The 21,621-nt window shown below is 35.3% G+C and overlaps 1 long non-coding RNA gene across 1 annotated transcript; it reads right to left on the bottom strand.

Annotated features, from left to right (window-relative positions):
- Positions 1-288: 288 nt before the first annotated feature.
- Positions 289-15,175, bottom strand: LOC103160903. Its single transcript, XR_004772019.1, has 3 exons — positions 15,126-15,175; positions 1,584-1,772; positions 289-759 (listed from the first exon to the last, which is right to left on the bottom strand). It is a non-coding gene; the product is annotated as an uncharacterized LOC103160903 (long non-coding RNA).
- Positions 15,176-21,621: the final 6,446 nt, after the last annotated feature.

The following is a 21,621-nucleotide window of genomic DNA, read 5'->3' as shown; positions in this document are numbered from 1 at the left end:
ACAGAAGCAATTCATTACATGTGGTTTGTAAACTAACAGTTTTGTGTGCTTTTGGGGCTTATCCAAACTTTGAAGTGTTTATTCATTGTCCCTTGGAAATAGCGTAGTTACTATGAAGTTAGACTAAAGCTTTTATTTCTTTGTATCTTACAAGGAAGGTTTAGCATGACAGGATAACTTGCCCCAAGTTGTGTGCACTTTTATGTTTCCCCCCTCATTTTGTGAGTTTTTTTTTTTTTTTTTTTTTTTTTTTTTTTTTTTTTTTTTTTTTGCTTTTGGTTGCTGTTTCTACCTGAGAAAGAACATGGAAGTGTGCGGATCTGGAAAGATGAGCAGATATCTCTGTAATAAGATAGAGTTCTTTGAATATATTCTCTAGAGTGGTATAGCTGGGTCTTGTGTATCTATACTCATAAATTGGGCATCACTCAACCTTCAACAGAGAAATTTCTTCTTGCAATAGGTGGCAATCGACACAAGATCCAAACTGGACAATGTGCAGAGAAGTGAGAGAGCATGGAGCATGGAACACTTTAGCATAAACTCGGTCATTATTAAACCTCTCCCCCAAAAGCCAAAGGTTTATGTAGAAGAGAAGATAGAAAGATTAGAAAAAACAAGAGATGTTGGACATCTCTAAGGAAACAGTATTTTCCAGAAACAAAGGAACTGCTGCACTTATAGACTCACAGAGACTTTGACAGTATAAACAATACCTGCCTACATTTCAGCCATTCAACTTAGGACCAGAATTGCAACCTGTGGATAAGAAAGGTAGATTTATAGTTATGACTAATGTAGTCCACCAATTAAATAACCCAAAATAAATCACCTATGGTAAGTTCACTAATGGAATTATGTTTCACTTTCAGAATCAGGAACAAATGGATTTTAGGAGAATCTAAATGATTCTGGAATTAGTATGTTTTACTTTGCTTGACTGACATTTTCTCTCTAATATAGTATTAGGACTTTGCAAATAATTCATTTTGCTTCTTAGTTATTAAAAAAGGTTTACTAATTTTCATAGTTGTGGAGCTAAATGCAAGATGAGAAGATAAATACATTTTTTAAAAAACTATAAGGGGTTTACTGTCTTGCTTTACAGATAGACTATAAATAATCATAACTCCATCTGTCTCAACTAGCACAATGCCAGAAACCCAGAAAGAAAATATATAAATACAATATTATTTTGCAGGAAGGAAGATACATGCTGAATTGTATTCTCTGATTTGAGAACATGGATTTCTAGCTATGCATGAATTTACAAGGCAAAGAGGCCTGCAGGAGTGAAGAAACCCTGGATTTTTAGAGTAAAGTTTAAAAGAAAGAAAAGAGGCTTGGGTTCTAAATGTACAGTAAAACATATTATTGTTTATGCATAGGAATTCATCAAACAGGAATACTCTAAAGTATATAAGTAAGCTCTCATTGAAATCATAAAACCAGGGGAAGCTCTCAGAAGCCCTTCTTAAAAAAGATAATAGCCAATTGTGTGTCTAAACTACTCCCCCTTCATTTGTCTATGTGTATCAACAACTTAAAATTATTTGATGAGAAATTTCCATATGATGAATCACCTCCCAGTCGGCTCAAACAAGGCAGTACATGCGATTCAATTCTTCCTTTATTAGCGTATCCATGCTATATACATTACTTGCCCATCAGCCTCTTAGCAGCTACCTAAGATCAAACATTTCACCATTATGCTCAAATGGTGGACATTATTCCTGATGGTTCCAAGATGAAAGAGTAGTAATGCTGTCCATCTTAAAAAAAAACAAAAAAACAAAACAGGAGATGTAAAATAAAACATTGACAGCTTGTGAAAAGGTCAAGATTTTTACAATGAGAATAAAGAAAAAATGCTGAGGCATCTGAAGTCAATTTTATGGAAACATCTTCTGTAAAACATTGCAGAAGGTACGTTCTCTTAGTCTAATTTTGCTTTTGATCAAACTGTTAAAGCTAAGGGCACAGAATATGGTAAGTGGTGGAATGAGGTGGGAAAACATTAGATCTCTCTATGCATGTGAAGCTAATGTGAAGCACATACAGGGTTTGGTGCTATTTGTGGCTGAAGGCATCAGCAGGAAGTCTTTGAACATCCCTGTTATTGAAGAGAAACTTTCTGTACTTGGAAGTAGAGTTCTCATAAGTGTTTGCTCATGTGAGCTAAGCGGGAATATACAGGTCATTTCCAGCCCAAAGGGGGATGAGCATGATGACCTGCACATTTTCATTTAAATTTTTAACCTGAGATTCTTGAAAAATATTCAAATAAAGAAGATGAAAATAAGACAACTCTGTGAGTATTGAATCAACTCAGATCCTGCATAGTATAACAGCGGGATATATATGGTTTGGGAGCTCTCAATAGGTCAAAATAAGGCGTCTTTTTAGTTCTAATAATTATACAACTGTGGGTTCATTTCTGCTACTGTTTGGATTTCCCAAGACACAGCCCAGAATGATATTTGTGAAAACCTTTGTGCTTGTAATTCTAGTACTCTGGAGATGGAGTCAGGAGGACCACAGTTCAAAGTCATCCTTAGTTACAGAAAGTTGAAGGTTACTGTGGGTTATATGACTGTCCTTAAGCAAACAAACCAAAACAACAACAACAATAAAGACACCTTAATAACTCAGAGACGTGTGTCACATGACATATTACATGTTCTGATTAACCAGGTGAGTAAAAAAAAAAAATTCATGGCCCAAAGGATCAATATCCAAAGGACCAATATGTTACTACCTATAGTCAAGAATTTCCTGTGTGAATTCAGAGGTCTGTGACTGCTTCTACTTTAGGTTCTTCAGCTGTAAAACCAGGAGGATAATAGCAAATTATGTGGGCCAATAATTGGAAATCAATTAAAGGATATCTGAACCAATGTGTTTTATGACAATGAGTAAGCAGTTATGGTTTTCATGTTGGTGGAGGTGATTTGTTAAGTCTGGAAGAAGCACACTATTTGTGTACCTCAGGAAAGGAAATTTGTATGTCAGTAATGTAGGAATATTATCTTTTAGACTATGCTTAGACTCTATCCCAATCTCAGGGTTGAGCAATGACTTATAAGCCTGTCACCAGCAGAGTATGTATTGTGTCAGCATCTCCTACAGAAATCTGAATCTCGTATAGCAATAAACAGTGTCAACTGTCCCTGGCAAAGCCTAGACTCTTATAAAACTCTTTATACACCTTGAATGCCTTGCTGCTTGCTCTTTTTTGACTTCCATGCTCTTTTAAGCCAATTTTAAAAATTCATTTAGCTTCAGTTCACCTTTATGAAAATATATGACAGACAGAATAGAACATGGCACAATGCACCTCAGGTTTGCAAACCCGGAATGATTTTTTGGGACATATTCTATAATCCCCCCCCTCCACTCCTGGCATGCATTTGAACAGCCAGCCACTGAAGGAAAGCTTTGCATATTTTTTTTATTTTGGCCTGAAGCCAGCATACTCTGCTTCTCAGAGAATGCTTTGAAGCCTGCAATTTATTTATTCAGGCATGGACAAGGATGTGACACTCTCTCTGTTCCTAAAGACTCACCCTTTGATCCCAGCCAGCTCTAGTGTTTATTTGTTTAACATAGAATGTTTAAATTTCAGAGTTTAAAAAAACTCTGCTTTTTTTTTACACAAACAGCTAAACACTAAGATTTTGTGAAGATTTTTGTCTAATCTTGTGCTTTCAGCCATGTATTTACAATAATGATTGCCAGTTGAACATGTACATTTCATTTCACCTCCAGGGTTCAGTTATTTATTCTCAATTTCATATAGGATGCTAGGTTTCAAGTTATTATTATAACACAAACAATGGAAATAAACTACAAAAGTAATAGCAGCTGTCATCTTATTGAAAACTTACTCTTTCCTGTCATACATGTTTACTATATGAATTCTCTTTATTGCTTTCCATGTGACTGTACTATTTTGAAATAGATATTTATTTCTATTTCAGGTTTTGTTTATAAAGATGGTCAGGGAAATTATTGATGGGAATCCATCTTTACTCTCTCAATAATATTTCTTGTCTCATGTCCCTGCCTGATCTTCACCAGAACCATGACTGCATTTGGATCTCCTATCTATAGTGCTATAGTTACATTGTCAGTTTTAGATATTCCTATGAAGTCTCACCTTTTATGCAAGGCACTGCCATACCCAGGTAAAATTGTATTACACCTGTACTTGGCATGTAACTGAAACCAGGAATTTTTTTTCAGTTGAATGTAACAGGGATTATGGGAATAATACAAAGAAGAAAGGAAAAGGCATCCTGTATGATGGTTAAATTAGATTGTCAATACAATGAGATTTAAAATCCCATAGAGAAAGCACCTCTGAAAACAGCCATGGGATAGTGTTTTCATTAGGTTAATAGAGGTGGAATGTCCTGCCTACTGTGAGAAGCATCATTTTTTATGCTGCGAGCTTAGCACAAAGGCCAGTCACTCTCTGCTTGTTGATAGTGGATACAAAGTGATCAGCCACCTCATGCTCTTCCTGCTGTGATTTCTACAATGTCGTGATGCATTGTAACCTGGACCTGTGAGCTAGAATGTGTTCATTGCCCTTTGAACTGTTTATGTCAGAGTGTTTTATTATAGCCACAGAAAAATTGGGAAACACTTTGATTTTCTTATTTCAAGGCACAGATTACTTTTCTCTTTTTATTTTCTGTGAGATATTTTTCAAACCCTATTTACAAAGTAATTTTGCATCTCTGCTAACACACAAATGATACCTTCAATAAGTCATGTAATCTTTGAACAACATTGAGATGCTAACTATTGTAGATGGTTCCCAGATCTACATAAGATTTTGATGTTGGCCAAAATATCATTTTCTACCTTCAAAATCACTAAAGTCATCAAGCAGAGATTTCTCCTCATAAAAAATAACTGAATATATATATATATATATATATATATATATATATATATATATATATATCCTCTTTCCTGTCCTTATCTCTCTGACAAATCTCCATGGTGTCACTGGTCACCATATACCAATATTTATTTGACATTTCATCCATTAAGTATTTGAAATGAGTACAATGATTTAAGGTTTACATTATATTGTAACATATTAAGATAGTCTAATGTGTTTCTATATCAGAGGTCAAAAATTGGATTTGACATTAATTTTCTTCTTTGTAATCTTAGAAGATGTTATTAACAAGTGTGTGGACTGGTTGTATAATACATCTCCTGCCTGGAAGCTGTGGTTTGCAAGAGATTATTGTTCTACTTTGCCTTTTATCTTTCAGACTTGTAATTCTATGAAATTGTAATTTAAAATATCCTCTCAATAGATCATTATCCAGAGGAAAAGAGTTATATTGAATAACTTTTATAAAAATATCCATTTATACCTTGTTATTTATGTTTTACTTCGTCTCTCTTATATTCTAACTTTTTCTCTTTGCTCTGGGCAATCATTGTAAAATGCTAGGACAGTCACAGAAATGGCAAAGAGAAATACATTTTGCGTCCTGGTTAGTAATAAGACTCTATTACTGCTTTATCCTCCTGGTAGATAAGTACACAGGTAGTGAGTGGAAAGTTGAGCCAGTGCCAGTATTGGACATCTGAAACAGCCAAGGAAGCATATTTCACTACACTCAGACTCATATCATCTCATTCATCACATAGTAAATCAGCAAGTTACCTAACACTACTCCATAAGATCAAAAGAGTTATTTATACAATACACCAAATTGGTGAGATAACACCCCCAACTTTGTTTCCAGGTCAATTAACATTATGCAGGTCTTCTTTAGGCAGCCAAATTGTTGAGATATATGTATGACTTCCCTTTCATATTCTCATAAAATATGAAATTCTTGGTTTTGAAGCCCTCATGGTTTACTTGGAAATGTTTGTGTTTGTGTTTAGGACAGCTTCCAATTCTACATCACCTCAACATTTCTGAAACTCTCTTAGTAATTATAATGAGTGTTTGGCAAAAATGTGTTATTTATTTAGGTTTTCAGTTATGACTTGTAACCAAGAAGAACAAAGTAGTAGTATTTTAATTCGTACAAAATTCAACAGAAGTAAAAGTTTTAGTAAGTGTTTAATATTGAAAACTAGTTTACAAAGGCCATGGATGGAAGCTGGGATTGGCAGGATATGCCTGACAGTTGTGCATTTGGGAAAGCAGAGACAGGAAAGTCAGGGGTTTCAGGTTATAATTGACTCTGCAGTACATTCAACCCTGAGCTGAACTATACAAAACCCTGAGTCATAATAACAAAAAAATCAGAGGGATTAATACTTATCATGATAACATGTATTGAAAGATTAGTGGTTAATTTTGCTGTTTAAATACTGAACAGTACCTTCTCCATAGAATAAACTTGGAAATATTTGTTTCCCTATGGAGAAGGCCATGGGAATGTTGTATAATTCAATGCACTGTGTCAGTGGTGTAAAGATTTTACTAAAGTTACGGTGATACATATGAGAGATCAGATTGAGAAAGGTAACCAGAAATAAATCTACCTTTCTCAATCTGATCTCCTCTCATGCCCATCCTGCCATTGCTATCTCAGTGCAGCTACACACACAAGGGTGATGAGGGCACTACCAGAATTTGATTGGATTAAAGGTCTGATTCACAAGTTTTAAACCCTATCAGATACCAATATTTTGTCCAAAAATGTGGCAATAGATAGGTCATAATCTCTAATTTGGAACAAATATGTATTACTTGGCAAAATGAGCATTGTATTAAACTGAATCCTGATGATTTATTTTGTTTGCAATTTTTAGTGTAGAGAGTAAGGAACTTGAGAATACCCAGCACTAGTCAGAGCATTTGGAGCACATTCCTTCTCCCAGTAATCAGGGATCATTGAGGAAAGGGGGTCAGAAGTGCTGTAAAAGATAGAGGTGGTGCATGCGTAACTGCAAAGAGAGTTTTCCAGACACAGCAGGATAGTTGTATATACAGATTCACAGTAGTTGAGATGTCAGTACACAAGATCTGTTTAAGCTCAGACAAGCTAATTTTAGCATGAAGAAAGGAGGCAGGCATAAAGTTCAATCTTTAGCTGAGGAGCTGTTAGAAATTAATAACTACTGGGAGAAGGAAGGAGCCTTTAGTTGAAGGGTGTTGGCCCATAGTAATTGACGACACTCCAGTGGGAGACCACAGAAAAGAGTATAGGGGCAGAACAACTTACTTTTAGTGAGTGGGGTAAAGGAGTGGGCATGAAGTTGCTTGAGGAGGGAAGGGAAGATGAATCAAGGAGTTGAAGAAGGGTAGTGAATATGATCAAAGTATGTGTTCTGGGGCTAGAGATGGCTCAGTAGTTAGAGCTCCATTACTAACAATCATCTGTCACTTCAGTTCTAGGGAATCTGGCACTATCTTCTAACCTCTGTACACACTGCATAAATGTGGTACACAGATGAATAGTCAAACATGTAAAAAATGAATATAATAAAATTTTTTGATGAGAGATACCATAATATAGGAAGCCATTGCAGGTTCCAGGAGAGATCTGGCGCTAGGGAGATGTCCAGAGATCTACAAGGACGGCACCAACTGGCAATCTAAGCAATAGTGGAGAGGCTGCCCTAAGTGCCCTTCCCCTATAATGAGACTGATGATTGCCTTATATGCCATTCTAGAGCCTTCATCCAGTGGCTTTTGGAAGCAGAGGCAGACACACACAGCTAAACACTAAACTGAAATCTGGAACCCAGTTGCTGAGAGGGAGGAGTGATGAGCAAAGAGATCAAGACCAGGCTGGTGAAACCCACAAACAGCTGACCTGAACAAGGGGGAGCTCATGGACCCCAGACTAATGTTTAGGAGGCCAGCATGGGACTGATCCAGATCCCTGAATGTGGATGTCCATGAGGAGGCCTCTGCACTCTATGGGGCCTCAGGTAGTAGATCAGTATTTATCCTTGGTGTAAGAAAGGACTTTGGGAGACCACACCAGAGAGAGGGATGCTCTCTTAGCCTGGACACATGGGGAGGGCCTAGGCCCTGCCCAGGATGATATGACAGACTTTGGCTATACCCCATGGAAGGCCTTACCCTCGCTGGGGAGTGGAGGAGAGCTGGAGTTGGAGGTTGGTGGGGAGTGGGGGAGGAGGGGAGGGAGAGGGAGGAGGGATTGACATGTGAAGCAGGCTTGTTTATAATTTGAACTAATAAAAAGTAATTTCTTGGAAAAATAAAGAAAAAATTTAAAAGAAATAGAGATTCATTACTTTCTTGTAAACAACCTTAAATAATTAAAGCCCAGTGTGCTAGACATAAAATAGTAAATCATAAATGCATCTTAAGAATAAATTTAAGAGTCTATGATAAATATATGAAAAGAAATGGTCGAGTATTCCAGATCTGAAAAATGCAGTGGTAAAAGTAAATACTTTGATAGAATATTTTAATAGCAAACCAAGAAGCAGATGAAAGTATCAGCAAACTGAAGGCAAGTCATTGGACATTACACAGTAAGAAGCACTGTGTATGTAATGTGTATATCATACCAGTAAAGTAATACGTGATACAACTGTAAAGATGAGAGTCAGAAAATGCCAAAGTATCATCTAACAATATTTCCTAGAAAATGACATAAAACGGGCATGAATATACAAAAAGAACAAAGCCCCCCCCCAAAAAAAACTTGAATACCAAGAGCCATACATCAAGACACATTGAAATTAAAGACTCAGGGAATGTTTAAAAGGAAAAAGATGTCACACACAAGTAAATCATCATACGACCACCATCATGTTTCAAAATGGAGAACTGAAGACCGTGAAACAGTTGAAGGATTTATACAGGGTAATGAAGAAAACTAATCTAACAAACAAAATCGCATTTTAAATAAAAATAATTCCTTAAAAGTGAGATAGAGACACGGACTTTGTAAAAAACAAATGCATGAATATTGTTAAAAGATAATCTCGCTAGGCGTTGGTGGCGCACACCTTTAGCCCAGCATTTGGGAGGCAGAGGCAAGCTGATCTCTGTGAGTTCAAGGCCAGCCTACTCTACAGAGCAAGTTCCATGATAGGCTTCAAAGCTACACAGAGAAACCCTGTCTCAAAAAACAAAACAAACAAACAAAAAAAACAAAACAAAACAAAAAGATAATCTCAAGGTAAACACCAAAAAAATAAATGTTAAAACATGTTGAAGGGAAATGATGCTATGATTACCTGAACATAAAAAAAACATAATATCATGATTTTTGTTAGAGTAAATACAGAAAATGTAATGCATTAATACGAGTAGAACAATCACTTCATATTACAGCATACAGTTTTAAAGAAAATCTATACAGAGTGAGTAAAATGATAAAAGTTATTAATGAATATAGAAAATAAAGAAGTTCAAACATCAGTAGAATAGAGTAGACATGGAAATATAATTTTTTAAAAATTTAATTCATTATCAACGCAAAGCAATCTTTGGTAATTGTATTAGTTGTACAAGTAGCGTTAGGAAACAAAAGAAAACCCAAAGAGATACAAGATGAAAAAACTCATATATTTCACAGGCAACAAAAGTAAGATTGCAAACTTGGAGAAAATAACAAATACCAAGAAGGAAACAATTGAGCTAATGGCACTAGTGCACCCATCCATGTCAATAATGCTTTAAAGTTGCAACAACTGAAGGTACCTTCTGTGCAAATGCTGATAAAATTCTCCAAGATAGATCCTTGAACTAACAATGTCTTTTTAAAAAATGCCACAACACTTCAAAGCAGGATGAAAGGGTCCCAACTGTCTTTTTAATCCCAGGAGAAGGAAGCATGGTAGAACTAATTGGAGATAAACGAAAAAGTGTATAAAAACTTTAAATTAACGTTCATTAAAAATTAAATAGCATATATTGAGATAATCATTGAATTGAGTGTTAAGTCGTTGTGTTTTTTGTTTTTTTGTTTGTTTTTTAATACACCAATCAAAAGAACAAATGAGGACTCAGCACCCAAGAAGACAAGAGAAGCTGGGAACAGTCCTGATAGGGAACTTTGGTATTAGCATCATTTTTAGTCACATTAAAAGTCTCCACATACCCACGATTATACTCAAGGTGCTAGAAAAAGAACAAACTTAGCTCAAAGTTAGTTCATAATAGGAATTCATACATATTAGGGGAGAAACAATAGAAAAGCCAAAACATACACGCAAAGCTGACAAAACTAAGATACGGGCCTTTAGAAAAAGAAGTTCAGCTAAATAAAATGTCTACACAATGGCTAGGCGGTGGAGGTGAACGCCTTTTATCCCAGCAATCGGAAGGCAGAGGCAGATGGATCTCTGTGAGTTCGAGGCCAGCCTAGTCCCCAAGGCAAGTGCCAGGACAGACTCCAAAGAAACCCTGTCTCAAAACACCAAAAAAAAAAAAAAAAAAAAAAAAAAAAAGGTCTACAAAGTAAGAAAGATGAGAGTATAATGTGTGAGAAGGAGTGAAATGTGTAAATTAGTCATGTTATGTGTGTGAAACCACCAAAGACTAAAAAATAAATTAAAATTATACAAATATTTCAAATAAATAAAACCAGAAAAAGATGAAGAGACATTGCAATTGATGAGTCAGAAATAAGACAACAGGAAAATTATGAAAAACTTACTATCAGATTCACAGTCCAAAATTAATCTATGCATTAATACATACATAGTCTGTAAGGACTGCATCAAAGAGAGACAGGAGTCCTTAAGTGAAGCATAAAGAGAGGAGATAAGTAGTCAAAAACATCCCCAAAATTGAGGACTGCAGATCAAATAGTTTCAGTGATAAATTATATCAAATACATGAAAAATTTATATCAATGCATCTTTTGACTCAAAGAATTAAAGAGTAAATAACTAAAAGCTCTCTTTTTCTATTGCCCTAGTTTTCACACACGACAAAGACATTATAAATAATATTAAACTGCATCTTATAATCACTGATGAGTGTTGCAGTAGATACCCTCAGCAAATCATGAGCACACCTAATCCAATAGTACATTAAAAACCACACACATGGCCAACAAGATGACCTGGCTGGAAGGGTCACTTGTGCCCAAGCCTGATGACCTGAGTTACAGCCCCAGAAGCCACATGGTGGACTGAAAGGCCTGACTCTAAAGAGAATCTCTCTCTCTCTCTCTCTCTCTCTCTCTCTCTCTCTCTCTCTCTCTCTCTCTCTCTCTCTCTCTCACACACACACACACACACACACACACAATGTGTGTCATAAAATACATCTGTGGAGTTATTGACCTATTTTCTGATTCCTTGTCGTCTTTAAAATTTGTCTTCAGTCTCCATTTCTAATACCTTTTTATGTCAGTTAAGAATATTTCAATCTGATCCCTCATGGAAGACCTCATCCTCCTGGGGAGCACAAAGACGTTGGGATAGGGGGTCGGTGGGTGGCAGGGGAGGAGAGGGGGGAGAGAGAACTAAGATTGACATGTAAAAGAAGCCTGTTTCTAATTTAAAGAAAAAAAGAATATTTCAATCCAGCTTTAACATAAAAATACCATTTATCTGAGGTCTTTAAAATTTCCAATAATCTTCAATTTAGTGAATACAGCATCCGTTCTTCAATTTAATATTACTGGACAAATTATTTGAGTGTATCATGTGTATGACTGTGCTCTATAATTTGATTTATTCACTTGTAGTTTTAATTTACTAGCTCTGTACATTCTTTCTATGCTGGACTTCAGTACTGACTTCCCTTAAGAGTAAAGTTTTGGGTGGGAGTCTTTTCCTGTCTGCATACATAGACTCTTGGTTTTATCATCTGTCTTCCCAGGTTTAAATTCATTTTTCTTACTTTTATCCCCAAAATTGATGTCTCCACAAAGCTTCTCTCCTTTATTCCACCCCCTCCTGACAACTGACTATTCAGTATTTTAACTTAAATAACCAACATAGATACAAAACTAATGTGTCCAAGGAAAAATCCCTGATATTGACTACAAAATCCAGTCTTGACTGCAATATTTTTAAATTTTTTTTCATATTTTATTTTTATTATATTTGGTATTACTTTTATTTTTTAATGAGTGCACTGATTGATATACTAAAATTTCATGGAGAAAATATTTATATCTTTTATTGATTATCATGTGCATAACACATGAAACATATACAAACATATTGTACACCATAATCTTTTTTGTTTTTTGGGGAAAGGGTTTATCTGGAGAGCCAACCAACAGGCTACATCAGGAGCTGATGGCTCTCAGGATGTCTGGTGATAAAATTATTTCTACTTTTCTGAATTAGTCAACTATTCCAAGTAGATGGAGCAACTGTCATGGTGTATGAGTGTGGAGGGATTAAACTCTCTGTAGTTCCCCAGTGGCAACCATTTTAAAGCAACCACAGTGAAGTTCCTCAGATATGCCACCACTGACATGTAGAGAGTTGAGGTTAACATCTGATAAGACATTACTAGGGATAAGTGGCCTGCGCCATATAATGCCAGGACCAAAGTACTCTCTATCCAGAGCCTGGCAGGAAAACCCAACATTGATAGTTCTTTGAATACATGTACTGCTGACCTTTGAAAAATAAACTAAGAGCTTTAAAAATATTCACAAGAAACCTACTCAAAATCAGTCTCAGGCAAAGAGCGCTAACCCAAGCTGCCTAGCCTCTCTTGTGTACAGTTTAATTTTAATTTTATTTTCCTTAGATGGTATGTTCTTCCCTTGATGTGTGTATAGAACTGAGTATCTTGACCTGTAGTGTTATTTTCTTTAATTAAAAAAAATATGACTAATTGAACCCTTACAACAAATACATTTGATTGTATCATTTTTAAAAATGGACAAATTATTAAGACTTATCATGTGTGTTTGATTATACTCTTTAATATAATTTATTAACTTTTAGTCATAATTTCATAGTTTTATGTATTCTTATGCTGGACTCTTAGTATTTACTTCCTTTAGGAGTCAACACTTTGATGTTTTTATCTGTCTCTATAATAATTTCTTGATTTTTCTCATCAATTTCAGCAAATGTCAATATGTTTGTCTTACTTTTCTCTCCCGAAATTATATCTATCTAAAGCTATCTCCTTAATTCCATTCCCCCACTTCCAACTTCCAAATCAATACATTAATTTGAATATAGAATATACATCCAAAAATGTATCCCAGGTAAAATCCCTAATATTTATTACAAGATTCAATTTTAACTTAAGTGTTTTTTAAATTACTTGTTTTTATATTTCATTATTTAAAACAGTTTTAAATTTAAACATATTTAGATCATATCCTTCTCCTTATCCACTCTCCTTCCATGCCTTCTCCCTTCCCTATCCACTTCCTTTTTCTGCATTTATTTATTTATTTATGTATTATGAATTTTTATTTAAATTAAAAACAATCTTATTTTACATACCAATCCAAGTAACCTCTCCCTTCCGTTCTGCCAGGCACCCCACCCACCCCCATTCTACCCCCTATCTAATGCCCAGGGATGGTGAGACCTTCCATGGGGGATCATCAAAGTCTATCACATCATTTGAGGAAGGGCCTAGGCCCTCCCCCATGTCTCTAGGAGGAGAGAGTACACCTCCATAGGGAATGGGCTCCCAAAGCCGATTCGTGTACTAGGGATAAATACTGGTTCCACTGCCAGAGGCTCCATAGATTTCCCAGGCCTCCCAACTGTCACTCACATTAAGGGGCCTGGTTCAGTCTTATGCTGGTTGTCCAGCTGTCTGACTGAGATCCACCAGCTCCCCCTTGTTCAGGTCAGCTGTTTCTCTGAGTTTCCCCAGCCTGGTCTTAACCTTTTGCTCATCATTCCTCCCTCTCCACAACTGGTTTCCAGGAATTCAGCTCAGTGCTTAGCTGTGGATCTCTGCTTTTGCTTCCATCAGCTACTGAGTGAAGACTCTAGGATGGCATTTAAGCTAGTCATCATACCATTATCGGGGAAGGGCATTTAAGGTAGCCTCTCCACAATTGCTTAGATTCTTAGTTGGGGTCATCCTTATGGATACCTGGACATTTCTCTAGTGTCAGATTTCTCTTTAAACCTATAATGCATCCCTCTATTGAGGTATCTTTTTCTTGCTCTCCTCCATTCTTCTGAAGACTCCATCTTCCTGATCCCTCATGTTCTCCTCCCCCTTCCCTTCTTTCCTTCTCTTTTTTTCTCCCTCCCTCCACCCTTCCCCCATGCTCCTAATTTGCTGAGCAGATCTTGTCTCCTGCCACTTCTCCAGGGGACCATGTATGTATCTCTTAAGGTCCTCCTTGTTTCTTAGCTTCTCTGGGATTGTGGATTATAAACTGACAAGTCAAATCCAAGAACACATAAGAAAAATCATCCACCGTGATCAAGTAGGCTTCATCCCAGGGATGTAGGGATGGCTCAACATATGAAAATCTGTCAGTGTAATCCACAATATAAGCAAACTGAAAAAGAAAAACTACATGATCATCTAACAAGATGCTGAAAAGGCCTTTGACAAAATGCATCACCACTTCCTGAGAAAGGTCTTGGAGAGATCAGGGATAATAGGAACATAATTAAACATAATAAAGACAATATACAGCAACCCAACAGCCAGTATCAAACTAAATGGAGAGAAACTCAATGTGGTTCCTCTAAAACCAGGAACAACACAATATTGTCCAATCTCTACATGTCCCTTCAATATTGTACTTGAAGTTCTAGCTAGAGCAATAAGAATACAAAACAAGATCAAGGGGGATACAAATTGGAAAGGAAGAAGTCAAACATTCAGTATTTGCAGATGATACGATAGTTTACATAAGTGACCCAAAATACTCTACCAGGGAACCCATACAGCTGATAAACACCTTCAGCAAAGTGGCAGGATACAAGATTAACTCAAAAAATCAGTAGCCCTACTATATACAGAAGGTAAATGGACTGAGAAAGAAATCAGAGAAATATTACCCTTATAATAGCCACAAACAACATAAAATATTTTGGGGTAACCCTAAACAAACAAGTGAAAGATGTGTATGACAAGAACTTTAAGTCTTTAAAGAAAGAAATTAAAGAAGATATCAGAAAATGGAAAGATCTCCTATGCTCTTGGATAGGTAAGATTAAAGTAGTAAAAATGGCAATCTTACCAAATGCAATCAAATGATTCAATGCAATCCCCATCAAAATCCCAGCACAATTCTTCAAAGACCTTGAAAGAATAATATTCAACTTTATATGGGCAAGCAAAAGACTCAGGATAGCCAAAACAATACTATGCAATAAAGGAACTTCTGCAGGCATCACCATCCCTGAATTGAAGCTCTACTATAAAGCTATAGTAATGAAAACAGCTAGGTGTTGATACTAAAACAGACAGGTATACCAATGGAATCAAACTGAAGATCTTGATATTAATCCACACACTTTAAGTACTTTCTAAGAAAAAATAAAACAAACCACAAAGACCCCAAATAACAACCTCACCTGAAAACAAAGAAATAAAAAATTGCAACACACACAAACACACAAAACAAAACTATAAGCCCATAAATGCACACACACAAAAAAATCCCCAAACCTGTAGAGTCCATTGCATGTTGGTCAAATGCTCCTTAATATGAGGCCTGTCCTAGAGTGTTTAATATATTCAGTGTCAGTGAATTGGAGAAAAATGATTTTCCCTCTTCTAGCAGGTGTAAGTGACAGTATAGTTGTTAAGCTTTATCGAGAGTTTCAGTTTTCATCAACTAATTAATTAATTGATTTTAAAAATATAACAAAATAAAATACAAGATAAAAAACTATCACATCAAAATGTGTCAAAGCAAACAACAGAAGAGCCCAAGAGAAGGCACAAGAGTTGGAGACCTACTTGGCTGCACACTAAAACTCTTAACTAGAAGCCACAATGTGTTTGTGGAGGACCTGGAGCAGACCCAACTAGCCCGGTGTATGTTTTCATCTCTGTGAGTTCATATGAGCTTTGCTCATGTTGGTTTAGAGGACCTGGATTTCTTAGTGTCCTCTGTCCTCTCTGGCCCTATACTCCTGCCTCCTCTTCTGTGGTGTTTGATGGAAACATCCCATTTAGGGCTATGTAATGACTGAACCCAGAAGCCCTCTGTATAGCCTGCCTTTTCTAGGGATTTCATATATGCCTCCTCTTCTGGGATTAGCAGTGAACATCCACAAGTACCTAGATTATATGTGGCTTCTAGGGATCTATATTGGTCCTCATGATTATACACCAAGGCCGTTAACTATGAGCCACCTCTCTAGCCTCTTAACTTATGACATCTGTTGCCTTGGGACTCTTCATTATGTAAAGTCAAAGTGAATTGAACCTATCAAAGCCTAAGTTATATCTTGTTAAATTTCAAGTCAACATTCCTCCTTCCATTTTCAGTTTCTCTAGTCTCTGTCCAATTAGGACAAAGCTCAAGACCTTTAGAAGAGCTTACATGATCTGCTTTGATAAGGTCTCTCATTAAAATCTCCAGCTGTATGCTGTGCACGTCAGTCCATAACTATTGAATCTATGACTGTCACATGAGATATATTTCTGTTATTGCACCATATTTTCAGGTATAGGAGAAGATATCTCTTTAAAATCTTTTGATTATCTCCATGTTACTTAAATATTTGCTTAATTATTGTGTCCCTGAAATTCTTGAGCTATAAACCTACAGAGAGTCACATTCTAGCCCCTCTCCTAAGAAATTGTCATCCTCTAAGTATTTTTGTGCTCATGATAATTGATCACTAATTTGACTTACTATGTACAAAGAGAGTACTTTCTAAGTGATAATAAATCTTTGAAACATGCTAAGCTTTGCTTCATACCACAGTATGTGGTCAATTTTTATAAATGTTCTTTCATGCTTGGGGTAAATTCTTCTGTTCTTGACTATCATGTGCATTTATTCACTACACCAAATTAGTTAATTGCATGATTAAAGTCTTTTGTATTCTAAGTGATTTTCTCTGCCTAATTTACCAATTACCAAGAGAAGCATTTTAAATTTTCCCCGATTAACCATTTGATTTGACTTTGTTTCCTACAGATCTGTAAGTATTTTGAATTTTCTTGTAGGTGCATATAAGTTGTTAGTCTTTACATCATTTCTTTTACTGAAATTCTATCCTTGTATACAGACCCTTATCTTTAGTAGTTTATGGGGTCAGAAGTCTGTCTAAGAATTATCTGGGACTTCTATTAATCATCTCACAGCATTGCAATCAATAAAAATGTTATGTCTCTTTTCTGTAGCTCAATCTACCCCTGCATAGTCATTCAGCTGTTCACTGGAGCAAGTTCTCAATGTTGTAACCCTAAACTATTTGCATTTATTTTAATATTTTGTCTGATTTTCTTTTAGATAAGTATACAGGAACGCCAGACACCTTTACAAAAGAGTGTTATTTAATATGAACTTAGTTAAATACTCTATACTAGAGACATTTCTTTTTAAGTGCTATGTAATAAATAGTCATATATGTCTTGTAGTGATAGCAAAATATATTGCATATAATACTTCAATTGTTTTAATAATGATAAATCAATCTTGAATATTGGAAAAAAAGTTAAACTCTTTAGAATTATTAAAACTTTGCATTTTTTTATTTTTCAAGACAGGGTTTCTCTGTGTAGCTTTGGAGCCTATCCTGGCACTCACTCTGGAGACCAGGCTGGCCTCAAACTCACAGAGATCCCCCTGACACTGACTCCAGAGTTCTGGGATTAAAGGCGTGTGCCACCAACACCCAGCAAAACATTCCAAATTTTAATAACACAAGTTATCATGCTAAGAAGATTCTACAAAAATATTGTAATGGCTATTCCATACTTCAAATAAACTAGGTTGTTGAAAGAACACCATTTTTCATATATGTGTGTGTTTGTTTGTTTGTATGTCTGTGCATTAATATAATGAAATAAGAAAATGCTACAGGTCCAGGAAGAAAGAGCAGAACAAGGCAATCTAGCAATTTTCAAATAATAAAGAGAAACAAAGAAGAAAAAGAAGAAACAGCATTTTATAAAGTATCAATAGAAATAAACAGTGGGAAATTACCAATATGGAGTCGGGTAGAAATACAAGGGTATTTAATAGGGAAAAGCCTTACTTACAGAGCGACCTAGCCAGCCGGTGTGGTAGCAGTCTGTACAGCAAGTACCAAAGTGAAACCGAAAGTGAAAAAGCAGTCACACTACGTCACTCTGACCACGCCCTCACAAGCATGGTCAGGCACACCTGTAGCCAGCCCCTAAGTAGGTGTGGCTACAGCTTCCCCTACAGAAATAAAAATAATCACCATCATGACAATTCACACTGGGCTTAAAATACACTTTAAAAAAATGTGCTACTCCATATACTTGATGATAACACAGAAATTTGGAATTGTGAAAAGCATAATGATTAATCTGGAGATTTCTCATTTTGAAATATATAAAACTAATTAATTCAGCCAAATGCCATTTTCTCCTGATTTTTCTTTTAGTAAGTATAGTTAATAGTATTAGAAGCTTTAATCAAGGTGTTTGTGATGTACCAGGTCTTCGTGTCCCTGTGTAATCTCCATTTTAGTATGAGGAAGTCTCATAAACAATCTTAAGTGACCAACACTTGATAGAAATGGTAAGATACCAATTATAAAATGCATTCATGAAACAATGGAAGGATTTATAATTTCTCCTTCCACTTCATTCTTTCTTCATTACTTTTCTTCTTCCCTTTTCCCCTCTGTTTTTCTCCATTTTCATATGAAGTAGAAGTAAACTGAATACATCTACAGGATAACAATTCATGTTTTTAGCCAGGGGACACAAACCATAGTGGCAGGTAGATCTGTCCCCATTTCACAGAGTCTTCAACTTTCACACTCTGGAATGTGTAATGGCTCTCTTGTGTAAGAGCTAAAGTTAGAAACAACCAGTCAGTCTGTACTTAAGATCCTGCACCACAAAAACAAGAAACTTATCTTTAGTTTTAAAATTTCAGATTTTGAAGTAATTTTTATTCAAAATTAGAAGGGTAATATAAAATGTGTATTGGAATGATATACTCTGGATTCAGATATGTAGAGAAATGTAGAGGTACAATGATAATTCGAATGTCAAAAAATATAAAAATTCCATGGTGTTTTTTTTCTGCAATTTCAAGATCAACACCTTCACAAACATTTTCTAAATGCACTAATTCGGTATGAAAGTCACTAAAAGTTTTATCAGGAAATCAACTTTCATTCAGTTCCTCCTTTTTTATAGATACTTAACAAATAATGCAATTCAGGCTTATTGATTTGAAGAGTTTAGAGTTAACAGCTGTGTGTTAACTGGTGTTATACTTACATGTAATGTAAGGGGCAAGGAAAAGCACAGAATAAAGAACAAGCATCAGAAGAGAACTGAACTGCACAGAGGAAAATGCATTATTACAATGATGAAAACAATGTGGTAATTAGCTCATCACTTAAATTATTTACAATTTTTGGGATACCTTTGGAAGAGACTTTTCCATCTCCTCTTCTATGATGTTTCCAAGATTGACATATTTGCACTGTAGATATCCCCTGGAGTTGAGCATTCTCTGGTCCCTTATTTTCTGCATTTTAACCAGATGTAGACCTCTGTAATAGTCTTCATCTGCTACAAAAAGTAGCTTCTTTGTTGAAGGGAAAGAACTATAGTTAGTGACCTGTGGTCAAGATAAATATTTGCAATGCATTTCAAAAAGCAAAGTAACCAGAATGTGTTCTTTTTTAGTTTTAATTTCATTAGTACATGTTTTCTAAAAACCAATTGTCTGGGCAGACCAACCCTTTGACTTTTGTTTGCTTACCTTATTATTTTCTGCTTTTATTTACACTATTTGCTCCCCTTGTTGGATTGTTAGACTTATCCTTTCTTAGTAACATTTTTCAGCTTTTGTTCTTATCTACTCTAAATATTGAATGCTATAATTCCCCAGATACAGCTTTGTTGTTTAGTATTTTTTTCAACGTTTTCTTCATTCAAGTAGTAAGTTCTCAAGATTGCTTCTGTGTTCTCTGATACAAGATAATTGCAGTGAGAAAAAAACATGAAAAATATAGTGTACTTCTAGAGTATTTTTTACACTTTTTTCTAATTTTAATTTTTTCTCAGAAAATGTAAAATTATGTGTTAATAAGTTAGCAGTACAGCGTTTTTTAATTTCTTACTCTGTAGTCAAATATATCATCCCTTCTATAATCCATTGTATATATCTTACTTTCAATAATTCTTAGATATATTTACCTCAATTTATGGAGTGCCTTATGCATTTGTACAAAGTTTATCAACATCAATAATTATATCTTTCAAACTCATGTATTTCGTTATTTGCTTCTGATGCACTTATAAAATAGAACATTAAATTGTTACTTTGATTTTTTTTACTTTTTTATTGAAATTAGGAACAAGCTTGTTATACATGTCAATCCCACTTCCCTCAACCTCCCTGACTCCCTTGTCCTCCACAAACCCCCATCAATTCTCCTCAGCACTGTACAGTGCTAGAAACACTTTTCTTCACACATTACACATAGGAACTACCCTCTAAAAGCAGAAGTGAAATATATGTGTTTCTACAGTTAGTCACAATAATTTACATTCACTCATTTCTTTCTTAGCTACTTATAGTGTATATTATGTTTTATAATTTATATTATGTATCATGTTTTTATTTAATTCATATAGTATTTCTTCTAAAATCTTCCCATGAATGATTTTGTTTCTTACCTCTTGTGATATCTATCTTTTAGGTTGATAACATTAAAAAAATTAACTAACTACCCTGTCTGTTACTTTTAGTTTCCTCCATCCCTTAACTGGATAATGCCCTTTTCACCTTTTAGAGAACCCTAATGCCTGTGTCATAGATAATGTCAATGACATCCTTGGGGGAATCTGAGAAGATAAATCTGTCCTGTCTTGTTATTTTCTATATGTTAAGCAATAAAACCACTCAGTTAACACTTAATTTTTCTTTTGTCTGACTTTAATTGGTGAGGTAATCACAAAATTTTTCATGTAAAATAGTCTGCTGCTTATTGATAAGAGTCATTCCTTATTAATAACTAACTGTAAAAGGAAACAAATACAGTGATATTAAGTGGCAACCCATTAAAGAGACAATCTAGTCTCTAGTTAAAAATATTTTGATCATGTAGCTGTCTAAACATTTCTAATCCAAAATGTCCACATAATCATATCTCAGGAAAGTAAAGGAAATTTATGCTTGAATCCAGATCATAGCTGCATTCTATTATTAATCTAATTTGATTTCTAAAAAATCTAAGTAACATAGAAAATGTTTATTTATTTTCCAAATGGCAAGGGGACTATTAATTCTTTCTAGTATCCTTGTCTCTGATATGGAATCTGAAAAGAAAGTCCTTGTGTTATGATTTCATAGCAGCTGTTTTTTGTGCAAAGCAAGCATTGCTTAATTCCTAGGATCGGCAGGGCTAATATCAGAGATTTACCCTCAACATTTTAATAACCACAGCTGTGCTTACTCATGGGCAGTAAAAAAGGCAGAAAAGCAGAAATATCTAGCATTTGTGTGATCATCAAAAATACCATTCCTGAGGGTAAACACAGTCCAACAGTCATCCATT

The sequence above is a fragment of the Cricetulus griseus genome (genome assembly GCF_003668045.3).
Source record: "Cricetulus griseus strain 17A/GY chromosome 1 unlocalized genomic scaffold, alternate assembly CriGri-PICRH-1.0 chr1_0, whole genome shotgun sequence".
NCBI classification, from domain to species: domain Eukaryota; kingdom Metazoa; phylum Chordata; class Mammalia; order Rodentia; family Cricetidae; genus Cricetulus; species Cricetulus griseus.
Note: the sequence above shows the minus strand (reverse complement) of the source record. Positions and strands in the feature narration are given on the sequence as shown.